The 11950-nt window shown below is 35.8% G+C and overlaps 1 protein-coding gene across 9 annotated transcripts in view; it reads left to right on the top strand.

The window, feature by feature from the left end:
• The window catches only part of NCOA1 (nuclear receptor coactivator 1), a 478179-nt gene that overhangs the window by 119448 nt on the left and 346781 nt on the right, over nucleotides 1-11950 (top strand). The window lies entirely within an intron of this gene.

Below are 11950 nucleotides of genomic sequence, written 5' to 3' on the forward strand. Positions count from 1 at the left end.
AAAGAATGGAAAAATATGAGCAGGGACTCAGGGAATTGAATGACAATATGAAGCACATGTTGTGGGTGTCCCAGGAGGGGAAGAAAAGGGAAAAGGAGGAGAAAAACTAATGGAGGAAATTATCACTGAAAATTTTCCAACTCTTATGAAAGACTTAAAATTACAGATCCAAGAAGTGCAGCATACCCCAAAGAGAATAGATCCAAACAGACATACTCCAAGACACTTACTAATCAGAATGTCAGAGGTCAAAGAGAAAGAGAGGATCTTGAAAGCAGCAAGAGAAAAGCAATCCATCACATACAAGGGAAGCCCAATAAGACTATGTGTATATTTCTCAGCAGATGCCATGGAGGCAAGAAGACAGTGGGATGACATATTCAAATTACTAAAAGAGAAAAACTGCCAACCAAGAATTCTAATTCCAGCAAAACTGTCCTTCAAAAATGAGGGAGAAATTAAAACATTTTCAGACAAAAAATCACAAAGAGAATTTGTGACCAAGAGACCAGCTCTCCAAGAAATACTAAAAGGAGCACTAGAGACAGATATGAAAAGACAGAAGAGAGAGGTGTGGAGAAGAGTGTAGAGAGGAAGACTATGAGTAAAGGTAAAAAGAAGGAAAATTAGATATGACATATAAAATCCAAAAGGCAAAATGGTAGAAGAAAGTACTACCCATGCAGTAATAACACTAAATGTTAATGGATTAAACTCCCCAATCAAAAGACATAGACTGGCAGAATGGATTAAAAAACAGGACCCATCTATATGCTGTCTACAGGAAACACATTTTAGACCCAAGGATAAACATAGGTTGAAAGTGAAAGGCTGGGAAAAGATATTTCATGCAAATAACAATCAGAAAAGAGCAGGAGTAGCTATACTAATATCCAACAAATTAGACTTCAAATGTAAAACAGTTAAAAGAGACAAAGAAGGACACTATGTATTAATAAAAGGAACAATTCAACAAGAAGACATAACAACCATAAATATTTATGCACTGAGCCAGAATGCTCCAAAATACATGAGACACACACTGAAAAGAGAAATAGACACAGCTACCATAATAGTTGGAGACTTCAATTCCATACTCTCATCGATGGACAGAACGATAGACAGAGGATCAATAAAGGAACAGAGAATTTGAATAATACAACAAACGAGCTAGACTTAACAGACATTTATAGAACATTACACGCCACACCAGCAGGATGCACCTTTTTCTCAAGTGCTCATGGATCATTCTCAAGGATAGACCATATGCTGGCTCTCAAAGCAAGTCTCAATACATGTAAAAAGATTGAAATCGGGGAAATCAAGAAACGAATCCCATTTACAATTGCAACTAAAAGAATAAAATACCTAGGAATAAATTTAACTAAAGAGACAAAAAACCTATATAAAGAAAACTACAAAAAACTGCTAAAAGAAATCACAGAAGACCTAAATAGATGGAAGGGCATACCGTGTTCATGGATTGGAAGACTAAATATAGTTAAGATGTCAATCCTACCTAAATTGATTTACAGATTCAATGCAATACCAATCAAAATCCCAACAACTTATTTTTCAGAAATAGAAAAACCAATAAGCAAATTTATCTGGAAGGGCAGGGTGCCCCGAATTGCTAAAAACATCTTGAGGAAAAAAAACGAAGCTGGAGGTCTCGCGCTGCCTGACTTTAAGGCATATTATGAAGCCACAGTGGTCAAAACAGCATGGTATTGGCATAAAGATAGATATATCGACCAATGGAATCGAATAGAGTGCTCAGATATAGACCCTCTCATCTATGGACATTTGATCTTTGATAAGGCAGTCAAGCCAACTCACCTGGGACAGAGCAGTCTCTTCAATAAATGGTGCCTAGAGAACTGGATATCCATATGCAAAAGAATGAAAGAAGACCCATCTCTCACACCCTATACAAAAGTTAACTCAAAATGGATCAAAGATCTAAACATTAGGTCTAAGACCATAAAACAGTTAGAGGAAAATGTTGGGAGATATCTTATGGATCTTACAACTGGAGGCGGTTTTATGGACCTTAAACCTAAAGCAAGAGCACTGAAGAAGGAAATAAATAAATGGGAACTCCTCAAAATTAAACACTTTTGTGCATCAAAGAACTTCATCAAGAAAGTAGAAAGACAGCCTTCACAATGGGAGACAATATTTGGAAATGATATATCAGATAAAGGTCTAGTATCCAGAATTTATAAAGAGATTGTTCATCTCAACAACAAAAAGACAGCCAACCCAATTACAAAATGGGAAAAAGACTTGAACAGACACCTCTCAGAAGAGGAAATACGGATGGCCAAGAGGCACATGAAGAGATGCTCAATGTCCCTGGCCATTAGAGAAATGCAAATCAAAACCACAATGAGATATCATCTCACACCCACCAGAATGGCCATTATCAACAAAACAGAAAATGACAAGTGCTGGAGAGGATGCGGAGAAAGAGGCATACTTATCCACTGTTGGTGGGAATGTCAAAGGGTGCAACCACTGTGGAAGGCAGTTTGGCGGTTCCTCAAAAAGCTGAATATAGAATTGCCATACGACCCAGCAATACCATTGCTAGGTATCTACTCAAAGGACTTAAGGGCAAAGACACAAACGAACATTTGCACACCAATGTTTATAGCAGCATTATTTACAATTGCAAAGAGATGGAAACAGCCGAAATGTCCATCAACAGAAGAGTGGCTAAACAAACTGTGGTATATACATACGATGGAATATTATGCAGCTTTAAGACAAGATAAACTTATGAACCATGTAATAACATGGATGGACCTAGAGAATATTATGCTGAGTGAATCCAGCCAAAAACTAAAGGACAAATACTGTATGGTCCCACTGATGTGAACGGACATTCGAGAATAAACTTGAAATATGTCATTGGTAACAGAGTTCAGCAGGAGTTAGAAACAGGGTAAGACAATGGGTAATTGAAGCTGAAGGGATACAGACTGTGCAACAGGACTAGATACAAAAACTCAAAAATGGACAGCACAATAATACCTAATTGTAAAGTAATCATGTTAAAACACTGAATGAAGCTGCATCTGAGCTATAGGTTTTTGTTTTGTTTTGTTTTGTTTTGTTTTGATTTTACTATTATTACTTTTATTTTTTTCTCTATATTAACATTCTATATCTTTTTCGGTTATGTTGCTAGTTCTTCTAAACCAATGCAAATGTACTAAGAAATGATGATCATGCATCTATGTGATGATGTTAAGAATTAATGATTGCATGTGTAGAATGGTATGATCTCTAAATGTTGGGTTAATTTCTTTTTTTCCGTTAATTAAAAAAAAAAAAAAAGAGAAGGGATAATTGGAGATGAAGGGATACAGACTGTACAACGGGACTTGATATAAAAACTCAGAAATGGACAGCACAATACTACCCAATTGTAATGCAATTATGTTAAAACACTGAATGAAGCTGCATGTGAGGTATAGGTTTTTTGTTTTTGTTTTTTTTGTTTTTTTTTCTTCCTATTATTGTTTTAATTCTTATTCTGTTGTCTTTTTATTTCTTTTTCTAAATCGATGCAAATGTACTAAGAAATGATGAATATGCAACTATGTGATGTTATTAAGAATTACTGATTGTACATGTAGATTGGAATGATTTCTAATTGTTTTGTTAATTCTTTTTTTAATTAATAAAAAAAAAAAAGATTGAAATCATACAAAGCACTTTCTTAATGCTTTGAGAAATTAATAAATTTGGAAATCAATAATAGGCAGAGTGCCAGAAAATTCACAAATATATGGAGGCTCAACAACACACTCTTAAACAACCAGTGGGTCAAGGAAGAAATTACAAGATAAATCAGTAATATCTCAAGGCAAATGAAAATGAAAGCACAACATATAAAAATTTATGGGATGCAACAAAGGCAGTGGTACAAGGGAAATTTATTGCCCTAAATGCCTATATCAAAAAAGAAGAAATAGCAAAAATCATGATATTAACTGTCCACTTGGAAGAAGTAGAGAAAGAACAGCAAACTAACCCCAAAGCAAGCAAAAAGAAAGAAATAATGAAGATTAGAGCAGAAATAAATGCAATTGAGAACATGGAAACAATCAAGAAAATCAACAAAACCAGAAGTTGATTTTATGAGAAAATCAGTAAGAATGATGGACCCTTAGCGAAGTTGAGAAAAAAGAAGGAGAGGATGCAAATAAATAAAATTAGAAATGGAAGAGGAGACATAACCATTGACCCCACAGAAATAGAGGAGGTAATGAGTGGATACTATGAACAGCTTTATGCTAATAAACTCGACAATGTAGATGAAAATGGACAACTTCCTAGAAAGGCATGAACAACCAACTTTGACTCGAGAAGAAATAGACGACCTCAACAAACCTATCACAAGTAAAGAAATTGAATTAGTCATTAAGAAGCTCCCCCAAAAGAAACATCCAGGACCAAATGGCTTCATATGTGAATTCTACCAAACATTCCAGAAAGAATTAGTACCAATCCTGCTCAAACTCTTCAAAAAAAAATTGAGAAGGAGGGATGGCTACCTAACTCATTCTATAAAGCCAACATCACCCTCATACCAAAGCCAGACAAGATATTAAAAGAAAAGAAAATTATATATGTCCACTCTCAGTTCCTCCAGGTATATACCTAGAAATGGGTTTTCAGGATCATATGACAACCCCACCCCTAGCCTCCCATGGAGCCACCACCCTCCCCTCCAGTGGCACTGCACCTCTCAACTTCCCTACCAGTAGTAAATAGGTCCATCTCTTTCTCCACATTTTCTCTAGCACTTGTTTCTCTCTGTTAATTTAAGTTTTATTCACACATCATACAATCCAATCTAAGTAAATAAACATGCATTTGCCACCATAATCTATATGAAGATATTTCCTTTTCTTCTGCAAATAATCCATACTCTTCCCACATATTCCCCACTTGTTAACATTTGGTTTTGGCTTAATGCCTTTGTTACATTCAGTGCAAGGATATTACAATGTTACTGTTGACTATAGACCCTAGTTTACATTGATTGTATGTTTTCCTGTATACCATCTGTTTTAGATTGCCAGCTGCCAGAATGCAATACCAGAAATTGAACAGCTTTTATAAAGGGGAATTTAATAAGTTACAAGATTACAGTTTAAAGGAAGTGAAAGTGTCCAAAGTAAGGCATCAACAAGAGGTTACCTTGACTCAGAAAAGGCCTATGTGTCAGGAGCACCTCTGTTAGCTGGATAGTCACGTGGCTGGCATCTGCTGGTCCCTTGCTCTTAGGCTCCATTGCTTTCACCCTTTGTTCCTGTTGGGGCTCCTCATTTTACTTCTCCCGGGCTGGCTTTCATCTCTTGGCTTTGCTTGACTCTCTCCAGGTTCTGGCTTGCTTAACATCTCATGGCAATGTCTGCTGAGCTCAAACATCTGTGTCAGCTCCCTCTCTCTGTCAGCTCTATTGTTTCTGTAAACTCTGTCATTTGTGGTGTTTGTCCAAAGCATTTCCCCTTTTAAAGACTCTAGTCATCTAATCAAGACCCACCTAGAATAGGTGGGGTCACATCTCCATCTAATCAAAAGACTACACCCATAATTGGGCATGTCATAACTCTGGAGATATACAAAGTTTCCAATCTACAATATCAATCAGAATTAAAAGAAACAGTTGCCTCCACAAGATTGAATCAGAATTAAAACATGGCTTTTCTGGGATTCATAATATTTTCAAACCAGCACATCATCCCATTTTCAACACCTTAACAATATTAATATTCATTTGTTCTTCCCCATGCACAAACATTTTTATATTTGTACATTTAATCACCGTCATTATCCACTCTGGGCATTCCTAAATTATACTATCTGCCTTTATCCTCTATCTTTCCTTCTGGTTTCATACATGCCCCCAGCCTTTCTCCCTCAAACACACTCACACTCAACTTCATTCAGTGTACTTATATTATTGTGCTACTATTAGATAGTATTATGCTATCCATTTCTAAATTTTTGCAGTCAGTCCTATTGCATATTCTGTATAATATTCCTGTATTATGTGTCTACCCTCTTCCTATCTCCTAATAACCCATATTCTTAACATTATCTCTCAAAGTTCACTCATTAATGTTAGTTCGTATCAGTGAGACCATACAGTATTTGTCCTTTTGTTTCTGACTAATTTCACTCAGCATAATGTCCTCAAGGTCCATCCATGTTGTTACATGCTTCATGACTTTATTCTGTCTTACAGCTGTGTAATATTCCATTGTATGGATATATCACAGCTTGTTCAGCCACTCATCCACTGATGGACACTGGGCTGTTTCCATCTCTTGGCAATCATAAATAATGCTGCTATAAACATTGCTGTGCAAATGTCTGCTTGTGTCCTTGCCTTCAGTATCTCTGAATATGGCAATTCTATACTGAGCTTCCTGAGGAACCACCAAACTGCCTTCCAGAGCAATTGCACCATTTTACATCCCAACCAACAAAGTGGATGTATGTCTCTTTCTCCACATCCTCTCTAGCACTTGTCATTTTCTGTTTTTTTTTTATAATGGCCATTCTAATGGCTGTGAGATGGTATCTCATTGTGATTTTGATTTACATTTCCCTAATAGCTTTGAAGTTGAGCATCTTTTCATAGGCTTGATAGCCATTTGTATTTCCTCTTCTGAAAACTGTCTATGTCTTTGCCCATTTTTTAATTGGGTTGTTTCTCTTTTTGTTGTTGAGTTGTAGAATCTCTTTATATAGTCATACATTTTTTGAAATTGTTCAATCCATGTGAAGTTCTAGTTCAGTGGAGACATTAGCACATGTTTACCAGGGAATATGTGGAATGGTGTTCAAGGAAGAATCCATTTATAATAGCATAAATGTGGAAGCAACTGACTGGAAGTTGGGTAAATAAATTGCAGTATATTCATGTAATTGAATAACATACAACAGCAAAAATTAATTAACTATGACCATACATTTACTGATAAATCTTAGGAATATAATATTAAGTCAAACATTAAGACCCAACAAACAAACAAAAAATAAAAAAGCACTAAGACCCAGAAGACAACTATTATATAAATTCAAAAATAAATAAAATAATGATGTTGTTTAGGCCCACATGTATATATAATGAAATGTTAAGAAATTCAGTGGTTTATAAACAAAAAATTTAGAAGAGTAGTTATTACTGAGGAGAAAGCTGGGGGCTGGAATAAAGGAGGAACCCATGGGTCAGTATAAGTCATGGGAGAGCTTTTAGCTCTTGGGGAGGGAGGTGTGTTCATGAGTCCTTTATTATGTTATTAGAATACATAAAGTATAAGTTAGTTAAATGGGATTTATGTAAAGACCAAAAGACTAATCATAGCCCTTGATTCATTTTACACACTGTTAACATGAAACAGGACTTTGATTCCAACTCTATGCCCTGAAAGTCCATAAAACAATCACACCACTTATGAAGCTGCCTATTATGCAGGCCTGGTTATATTTTTATAAATCAGGCAACAAGGATGGATGTATTTCTATTTGTGTACCCAACTGTTTCCCTTACTAAATTTTTTTAAATCAATTTTTAATTTTAGAATAGTTTTAGGTTTACAGAAAAGTGGCAAAGATAGTACAGAAAGTTCCTGCCCACCCCACCCCACCCATCCCCTACCAGTTTTCCCCTTTATATCCTTAGGGTACTGTTGTCACAAGTAATGAATGAGAGATGATACATTGTTATCAACCTTCCTTAGATTCGAAGCTTCCTGAGAGCAGGGCCTTACATTTTAGCATTTTCCATTCTCCAGTATCTTGCTTCAGTCAGTGCACCATTTGTACTGAATTGTTGGTGGAAATGAAATGTATTGAGTATATTTTCTGTAAAAATAAGCTCCAAATTTCATGATCATTTATAATTTGCTTTAAGCAGTTAAAGCTGCTTTGAGATACAACCTTGAGCTCAGTTAGGTTTAATGTTCTTGAAAGTCCTTGTTTTTTAATTATTTACAAGCATTCTCATTAGAATGAGCACAGGAAGCCAAGCGCTGAACTGGGTTGTTTTTTTTTTTTTTCCTCTCTGAGTTTCTTTTCTAAATCAGGTCATGGAAAATGGATGCTATTTCTTTAAATAATCTAACCAAGCTGATCCCTGGATTACAATTAGGTTACGTAACTTGCTTATGAGCTGCTTTTCATTAAGACTTGCAATGGGCAATGAGGCTTTACATTTAGAGCAAATCTGGGGAGAACAGACCTGCGAAAAGTAAGAACACATGCAGTGTCAGAGGCAGTGACTGCAATTACTTCGGCAGGGGATTGAATTAATTGTGGGTGGCTCCTTTTCTCTTTAAATCCTTAAAGCCTCTTTTGTTCGACCAAATGCTGTGGCTCCAGAAACATCTAAAATGTACAGGCTGGGGGGCTCCCAGCACGAGGGGAGTTCTCAGTGGCCAGTTCGCAAGAGTCTGCCCGATGAGGAGCCCTCCAGGGGGGACATTATCAAGTTTCTACAGAACCCTGACTAGGGTTTGTTTCTTGCAGAACAGAAATTACTAGGAAACACAAATGTGGCCCCAGGAGCTCACAAACATCCTAGTTTCAGCATATAATCATGTCTTTGAAATAAACATTTCAAAGGTACCGTGAAAACGGAGTATAAAGTGTCAGATCAGGTAGAAAACAAAATTGCTGACAAACTCAAAGCAATCAAGTTTGAAGAGATTCTGGATGAGGATTCATCAAAACATACAAACATCTGTTCTAAGAAATGGACATAAGGCCAACTTTCCCATAAGCAAGTTGTTCCTTGCTATTTTACAGGACACTCACTACAAGATGAGACCAGTTTTTATAGTAATACTAAACCAGTTCACAGAAGATGACAAATGCTGAGAATTTTAATTTTACAGTTAGAGTTAGCAAAGTTATCAGAGGATGGGATAAAGCACGTTTAACATTAAATAAAAGCGAAAAAAATCTCTCCTGGAGATTGAACCAAAATAGGCTCAAGGAAAGAAAGGACAGTATAAAACTGAAATTCCACCAAATCTAAAATCCTTTTTTAAGTTGGGATTACTGGTGAGTAAAATAGCAAACAAGAACAAATCGAATGAACTTGGAGCCCTTCACGTACTTGAACAAACACCTGGAAGGCAGCCGTGCTCACCAATAAACTAACAAGGCCATTTTGAAGAAATACCTGTAAATTGTTATATGGGAACAGCCAAAAGGATAACTAAATTAAATTAAAGCTTATTACTTAATTTAATAGGTGTGATCTCTTATCAACCCCAAAAGTCAAGAGAATATTTTATTATATAGTTATATAAAATATTAGTTAAAGAGAACTGTTTTTTACTTTGAACTTAGAGTTAACTTTAAAAATAATTATGCTTAACTTCTTAAAAATTTTATTAGAGAAGTTGTGGGTTTATAGAAAAGTCATGCATAAAATACAGGATTCCTATATACCAGCCTATTACTAACAACTTGCATTGGTGTGGTATATTTGTTACAATTGGTGAAAGCACATTTTTATCATTGTTCTATTGGCAATAGTCCAAGGTTTAACTTAGGATTCACTGTGTTATGCAGTTTCACGGATTTTAATTTTTAATTTTTATTCTGGTAACATATACACAATCTAAAATTTCCTCTTTAACTACATTCAAATATATAATTCATGCTGTTAATTATATTCACAATGTTGTGCTCCCATCACCACCATCCATTACCAAAATTTTCCATCACCCCAAATAGAAACTGTGTTTATTTTAAGTCTACCAAACTGCCTTCTTCCACAGCAGCTGCATCATTTTACATTCTCAACAACAAGGAATCAGTGTTCTTATTTCTCCATATCCTCTCCAACACTTGTAATTTCCCCCTTTTAATAGTAGCCATTCTAGTGAGTATGAAATGGTATCTCATTGAGCATTTCCCTACTGGCTAATGAAGTTGAGAAATATGAAGTATCTCAATGAGCATTTCCCTACTGGCTAATGAAGTTGAGAAATATGAAGTATCTCAATGAGCATTTCCCTACTGGCTAATGAAGTTGAGAAATATGAAGTATCTCAATGAGCATTTCCCTACTGGCTAATGAAGTATGAGTCCTTTCATATGCGTCTTGGCCATTTGTATATCTTCTTTGGAGAACTGTTTGTTCAGCTGTTTGGCAATTTTTAAATTAGGTTCTTTGTCTTTTTGTTGTTTAGTTGAAGAATTTCTTTATCTAATTCTAGATATTAAACAATTATCGAATATATGGTTTCCAAATATTTTCCCCAATTGTGCAGGTTGTTGTTTTTTTCTCAAATCTAATTTTATTGAGATGTATTTGTACACCACACAATCCATCCAAACTATAGAATCAGTGGCTCAGAGTGTCATGACATAACTGTGCATTTATCAGTCCATGATCAATCTTAGAACATTTGCATTACTCCAGAAAAAGAAATAAAAAGAAAAAAGAAAACCCAAACATCCCATGCCCCTCCCCACACATACGCTTATTGACCCCTCGTATTGCATTCTAACCAATTTAAAGATATACAATAAAGGTAAGTTAGTATTGTCAGGTATAGATATATAGGTCAGTGGACAGACTAACACATGCAGAAGTAGACCCACACAAACACAGGCAACTGGTTTGTTTTTTTTCTTTTGCTATATAGCTATATAATCATCATCAAAGATCAGGGTTACTAGATTACAGCACAGCCATTTCTGGTGTTTCCTTCTGGCTACTCTAATATACTAGAAACTAAAAGAATATCTATATAATGAGTCAGTAGTCACAATCATTTGTTAAATCCATATTTCTCCATTACACCTCCTCCCTCTCATTTATCGTTCTCTCAATTTTAAGGGATATCTAGGCAATGACTATTTTAAGTTCTTCACATTGGAACAGCGTGTTATGGGATAGAGGTATGAAACTGGCTGATTTTCTTGGAAAGACTGGTACCTCTGGGTTTCAGGGCTTAGCTGGCATAGGAACGATCTGGAGGCCTTAAGTTTCTGAAAAAATAAACTTACTAAGTAAAGCATTTATAAAGTCATAGATAGAGCCCAGAGTTTTCTTTAGGGTTTTCAGGAATACTGTTGGTTGTAGATTGGCATACTGTGGCAATTTGTAAAATCTGGCTGAGGCTTGCATAGGAATAGCCTCCAGAACGATCTCTCGACTTTATTTGAAATCTCTTAGTCACTGAAACTTTATTTTGTTCCATTTCTTTTCCCCTTATTAGTCCAGAAGGCATTGTCAATCCCAGACTCATCCCTGGGAGTTATGTACCACAATGCCAGGAAGATTTGCACCCCTGGGAGCCATGCCCCATGTAGGGAATAAGGTAGTGATTTTATTTGCAGAATTGGCTTAGGGAGGCATATCTGAGCAACAAAGGAGATTCTTTTTGGGTTGACTCTTAGGCATAGTTATAAGTAGGCTTAGCTTCACCATTACAGAGATAAGTTTCATAACGGCAAGCCTCAAGATCAAGGGCTTGGCTTATTAAATTGGGAGTCCCTAACGCTTGAGAGAATATCAGAATTCTTCAGGTGGGGAAAATTAATAGTTTCACATTTTTTTTGTCAGTCCTTCAAGGGGACTTTGAAAATGCTTTTTTATTTTTTGCTCAAAATACTCTGGAATGTATGAGGGTATTACCTTAATGTGTACAAAATAGCATCTCATTCCCTATTCTAGGTTCCATGCGATTAGGTTGTTTAGATAATCTGAACAGACAGGATTAATTAAATAGTGTGCTACAGAAAATTTAAATTTTGGACAAAATAAACAACACTTCCTTTGGTCTCACACAGAAGTTGGAGTTTTAAACTACAAACAACATCATCTTTTATGCTGTGTCTTGATTTACCTTAGTCCTAACCAAATCCACTTCATTCGTATCTTTAATTGAATAGTTACCTA

The sequence above is a fragment of the Tamandua tetradactyla genome, chromosome 3 (assembly GCF_023851605.1).
Source record: "Tamandua tetradactyla isolate mTamTet1 chromosome 3, mTamTet1.pri, whole genome shotgun sequence".
Classification (NCBI taxonomy): domain Eukaryota; kingdom Metazoa; phylum Chordata; class Mammalia; order Pilosa; family Myrmecophagidae; genus Tamandua; species Tamandua tetradactyla.